This window comes from Carcharodon carcharias, chromosome 6 (genome assembly GCF_017639515.1).
Source record: "Carcharodon carcharias isolate sCarCar2 chromosome 6, sCarCar2.pri, whole genome shotgun sequence".
Classification (NCBI taxonomy): Eukaryota; Metazoa; Chordata; class Chondrichthyes; order Lamniformes; family Lamnidae; genus Carcharodon; species Carcharodon carcharias.
This window is the reverse complement of record NC_054472.1, coordinates 18,836,272-18,842,192: the sequence shown is the minus strand read 5'-3', so window position 1 is coordinate 18,842,192 and position 5,921 is coordinate 18,836,272. Positions and strand designations below refer to the sequence as shown.

At 47.3% G+C, this 5,921-nt stretch overlaps 1 non-coding gene across 1 annotated transcript; it reads right to left on the bottom strand.

Annotated features, from left to right (window-relative positions):
- Positions 1-3,923: 3,923 nt before the first annotated feature.
- On the bottom strand, positions 3,924-4,042 carry LOC121279478. The gene has a single exon (XR_005943415.1). It is a non-coding gene; the product is annotated as a 5S ribosomal RNA (ribosomal RNA).
- Between the last annotated feature and the right edge of the window lie 1,879 nt (positions 4,043-5,921).

Sequence of the window (5,921 nt, the reverse complement as noted above, 5' to 3'; positions counted from 1 at the left end):
CAGAATAACCATCATTTATCTTAAAGGTCAAGATCAGGTTGTGTCGCCAGCTGAACTGTTACAGAGAACTTTTAAAAAACTTTGATCTGTAAGTGAAAGGACCATGCACAAGCACTCGAACCCATTGAGAAGGAGAGTAAACTTCATTCTGAAAGGTGGCACTGTCGTTGCAGGCTATTTTTATTCATTTTAACAGATCTTTCAGAGTTACTTGTCCAAATGATATTCCAGGGGATAAGAGTCATGACAAATTACACCAATAGTATGGAACGTGTGATAAGCAGACTTTGTTTAATGTGTTGAATCCTGTTAAACTGCTTCGATACAATGCACTTCTGTAATGTCTCTACTAAAAGGTATTGGTTTCGGGAACGAAAGGTTTATTGAGCAGATTCAAACCGTAATCTCTTTCCCTTCATTGTGAATTCTGTTATAAGCAGCAATTTCCATCTGCTTCAGTCTTACACACCGGCAATGTCTTTTTGCACACATTCTCCAAAAGGCTGAAAATTGATATGGGCCTAAGGTGAAAAAAAGACAAACTGTAGAACAACTATGATTTATACTGTTTGATTGATGTTATTATTCACCTAGAATAAAGGGAAAGATATCCCACCCCAAGGCATCGCCCTCGGCAGAACAGTACTTCACTGATCAATTCTGTTGGTACAAGTTGCTCAAACCCTATGTGTGTGTCTGTGTGTGTCTGTGTCTGTGTGTGTGTGTCTGTGTCTGTGTGTGCATGTGTGTGTGTGTGTGTTTATATCTGTTTTATATGAGTTGAAAGTTACTTATTCTTATGATATTAGTGTATAAGAAAAGTCAACTTTTAGGAACCTGTTAGTGCCAGCATTCTAATGTGGCACATATTCCAAAGGGAAAAGGAAGTGACATTTTAAAAATGCCTCGCTTATATTCAGAAAAGATCACTCCTTGCAAATTTCATGGATGCACCATTCAAATCATGTCTTATTGGTGGAAATCACTGAGAAGATAAGTACCAATGGGATTTATTATTCATAGTTTGGTTAATTAAATCAAAATTAAACAACAAAATGAAATAACAAATGGCACATTGAGATGCCTTTGCACAGATTTGTATTTTAATTGTCTTTCTGTTCTGAAATGAATACTTGCCAAATATTTTATTCAGTTTCCAGCCCTGGCAGGACCTTTGAACCTGAAGAGGTGCTTAAGTTCCTTTTTCATTTGTCTTATGGTGAGATGTTAAGCCGAGGTCACATCTGCCCTCGCAGGTAGATGTGAAGAAACCTTATGGCCAGAAGCTTCCGTTCAGCATGGGGGTGGGGAGGGGGCGGGCCCTGTACGCCAATGCCTAAATTGACGCGCGGTGACATCGGGCGTGCGTCCCGACCTCACCGCGCGTCATTCCAATCTTCAGTTCGGTAGGCACGCACCGGAGTCGGCTGCACGCCCGCTCTGAACTCTTGATAATCTTTTGATTGAAACCAATTAAACCAAATCAACAAAATTGGGTTAAATCAGGCACAGCCCCTAATTCAGTCAGCTGTAAAACCAAGGACAAAATTTAAAGGAACCTTACAAACTTTAAATCAAAATGTGATTAAAGGGGTCAACAAAACACCCCAGTCCCCGCGGTGCCCACCGAGCACGGAAGGCCTCGAGCGTGTCAGCAGACACCGCGTGCTCCCTCTCCAGGGACATCCGGCAGCGAACATAGCCGCGGAAGAGGGACGAACAATCGGGCGGGACTCCCCCGTCGATCGCCCGCTGCCTGGACCTGTTAATGGCCAACTTGGCCAGGCCCAGGAGCAGGTTCACGAGGAGGTCCTCCTCCTTCCCGACCCCCTTCCGCACCGGGTGCCCATAGATCAGGAGCGTGGGGCTGAAGTGCAAACAAAACATCAATAAAAGGTTTTTCAAGTAACTAAAAAGGGAGTGAAGCCTACAACACCCTATGTATACATGGTCCACGGACTCCACAAGACCGCAAAAAGGGCACGTGTCCTGAGAGTCCGTGAACCTATGCATCCTCTTATTATAGGGGACTGCTGCATGCAACACCCTCCAACCCAGGTCCCCGATAGAAAGGGGGAGGACACCTCCGTAGAGGGCCTCCCATCGGGGGCCTCCACCGCCGGACGGCAACAAGGCACGCCAGGGAGTGTCCAGGCGGCGGACAAGGGCAAGAAAATGGAAGGTGTGCAGCAGCAGTCCATACAAAAAGCCCCTCTTTGCCGTGCCAAATGGCACGGAGGGCAGGTCCCCGAGGCGGCTCATATTGCGGGGCACCAGCACCCGAGGGAGGGTTCGGGGCTTGGGGCCAATGTGGAATTCTGTCCGAACAGGGGAATGCTCAGACGGAAGACCACCGCGCACCTGGGCCACCTCAAGACCCAAAATAACGTCGGGTCCGAGCACGACCGTTCTCAGGTCTTGGATGGCATCGGCTGCGACCTGGACACTCACAGACGCGCGACGCGCCAACTCCTGCGGGAGCATCCAGCCCAGTCCTCCGCCTCCCAGCACGTCCCCGATCCTGGTCACCCCTGCGGCCACAGCCCTCCTCTCCGCCAACCACTGAAAAGGACGGGGGGCGGATTCCTGAGCAGCGGCTCTCTGACGATAGCCGCTACTCCTGACGGGGGAGAGCTGCGTCGCGAGGCGACCACTTTCCAGACTTTGATCAGGTCCTGGTAAAAGACGGGTAACGCCTGCAAGGAGCCACCGAGGCCCATCTGTTCTATAAACAGGAGCTGCACGTCATAATTCAGGCTGTGCACCTGACAGAAGAAATACGTCGTCAGGGCACACCATCTAGGAGGAGGCTCGACGTAGAGGTATCGCTGCAGGGTCTGAAGGCGGAAAGTCACCACCTGTGTGCGTAGGCACACTAGCGCCTGACCACCCTCCCTAAGTGGGAGACTCAGAACCTTAGCAGCGACCCAGTGCAATCTTTTGTCCCAGAAGAAGTCGACTAACAATTTCTGGATTCTTGTGACAAAGTCCGGGGGAGGGGTCAAAGTGACCAGCCGATACCACAACATGGCAGCGATCAGCTGGTTTATGACCAGATTTAATGTAACTCTTTCGAGTACAAACTCGTTTCCATCTGTTTCAGATGAAGTTACATTGTTTCATAGTTTGCCATTGTGAGATTTGAACTCTTGATAATCTTTTAAATGAAAACCAAATCAACAAAATTGGGATAAATCAGTCACAGCCCCTAATTCAGTCAGCTGTAAAACCAAGGACAAAGTTTAAAGGAACCTTACAAACTTTAAATCAAAATGTGATTAAAGGGGTCAACAAAACACCCCAGTCCCCGCGGTGCCCACCGAGCACGGAAGGCCTCGAGATTGTCAGCAGACACCGCGTGCTCCCTCTCCAGGGACATCCGGCAGCGAACGTAGCCACGGAAGAGGGACGAACAATCGGGCGGGACTCCCCTGTCGATCGCCCACTGCCTGGACCTGTTAATGGCCAACTTGGCCAGGCCCAGGAGCAGGTTCACGAGGAGGTCCTCCTCCTTCCCGACCCCCTTCCGCACCGGGTGCCCATAGATCAGGAGCGTGGGGCTGAAGTGAAAACAAAACATCAATAAAAGGTTTTTCAAGTAACTAAAAAGGGAGTGCAGCCTACAACACCCTATGTATACATGGTCCACGGACTCCACAAGACCGCAAAAAGGGCACGTGTCCTGAGAGTCCATGAACCTCTTATTATAGGGGACTGCTGCATGCAACACCCTCCAACCCAGGTCCCCGATAGAAAGGGGGAGGACACCTCCATAGAGGGCCTCCAATCGGGGGCCTCCGCCGCTGGACGGCAACAAGGCACGCCAGGGCGTGTCCGGGCGGCGGACAAGGGCGAGAAAATGGAACGTGTGCAGCAGCAGTCCATACAAAAAGCCCCTCTTTGCCGTGCCAAAAGGCATGGATAGCCTACTGCACCTGGTATTCCCAGGCGGTCTCCCATCCAAGTACTAACCAGGCCTGAGTCTGCTTAGCTTCCGAGATTAGACGAGATCGGGTGTTTTCAGACTAGTATGGCCGTAGGCAAAAGGACGGAGGGGCGGATTCCTGAGTTGAACTCTTGATCTTGGGGTTACAAACCCAGTACCATAACCACTTGGCTATTTAGGCCAAGCTAAGGTGTAACTCTCTCGAGTACAAACACATTTCCATCTGTTCCGCTTCAGATGAAGTTACATTGTTTCATAGTTTACCATTGTGAGATTTGAACTCTTGATCTTGGGGTTACAAACCCAGTACCATAACCACTTGGCTATTTAGGCCAAGCGGGGAGAAGATGTAACTTTTTCAAGTAGATGTAACTCTTTTGAGTACAAACACATTTCCATCTGTTCCTATTCAAATGAAGTTATATTGTTTCATAGTTTGCCATTGTGAGATTTGAACTCTTGATACTCTTTTTGAGTAAACCTGTTTCCATCTGTTTCAGATGAAGTTACATTGTTTCATAGTTTGCCATTGTGAGATTTGAACTCTTGATCATGGGGTTACAAACCCAGTACCATAACCACTTGGCTATTTAGGCCAAGCTAAAAATCCACTTCCATCTGTTTCAGATGAAGTTACATTGTTTCATAGTTTTGCCATTGTGAGATTTGAGCTCTTGATCTTAGGGTTACAAACCCAGTACCATAACCACTTGGCTATTTAGGCCAAGCTGCGCCTGCTCTGAACTGTCAAAGGCCTGATAAGGCCTTTAATTACCTCATTGAAGTGATTGACAGGGCTGCCCATCCAACCTTAAGGTTGTCGGGCAGGCAAAGAGTCCAGGCGGCCTTCACATTTATTATGAAACCTCATCCACGGGCGGGATGAGGTTTCATGAAGGGTTTATAAATTAAATAAAAATTTTTATTAAAATTCATAACCATGTCTCAACCCATGTGATAACTGTCACACGAGGCGACATGTCTGACTAATTTTATTTTTTTATTTGAAACATTGCTTGTCTTTCACACGCATGCGGGCCCCGACTCTCCCTCCTCCCCCTGCCGACACAGGTACCGCTGGGTGCTTCCGGGTGCATGTCACACCAGGCGGGCCTTAATTGGCCTGCCCATGCATTTTGACGGCGCGCAGCCGATCGGGGGTGGCGATTGGCTCCGCACCCACTCCCGACTGGCCTGCCCGACGGGGAGAAAATTCTCCCCTATGTCTCTATTTCCAAGAAGAGCAAGGACGATGTACCCAGTGCCCTAGCCCAATATTTATGCCCCATTCAACATCCCCAAAAAAACACCTGATTCTCTGCTCATTACCATATTGCTATTTGTGGGAGCTTGCTGTCTGCTTGTTGCATTTCTTACTTTATAATTGTGACTGCACTTCAAAAGTACTTCATTAGCTGTAAAGTGCTTTGGGATGTCCTGTCGTTGTAAAAAGTGCTATATAAATGCAAGTCTTTTTTTTAAATATTTTCTTCCTTTTTTGTTCCTAGACACCACATTTCTGACTTCTGCTGTTGTATTCTTGCTGTCAGATAGGACAATCAGATGGTCATAGACACCGACTACTTGGGCTGAATGCCCTTTTATTCTTGTTTGCTTTCTTCTGCTGCTACAGATAGCCAGCCACGAGGCCTCTGGAGCTGTTTTCGATACTAAACACACAAAGATTCCTTGGCAAAAGTTCCAAGACTAGACCCAAAGCCATGTATAAGCTTGTGAATTCTGAAAATTCAAATACAATTTTCCTTTAGGTCATTTTTTAGGCTTATCAAAGTAAAAGTATGAAGTGTTATCGAAAAGAACATACTTTCTATATTTTGGCATCCATTTAATCCTTACCCAACATCCAGAACAATGCACTTTAAAGAAGGAGTCACTGGATAATAGTCAGCATCAGGAAGCTGGCTTGAACGTGAAAGTAATTTTTAAGGTTTGTGCAATAGTTCAAAATGGGTGA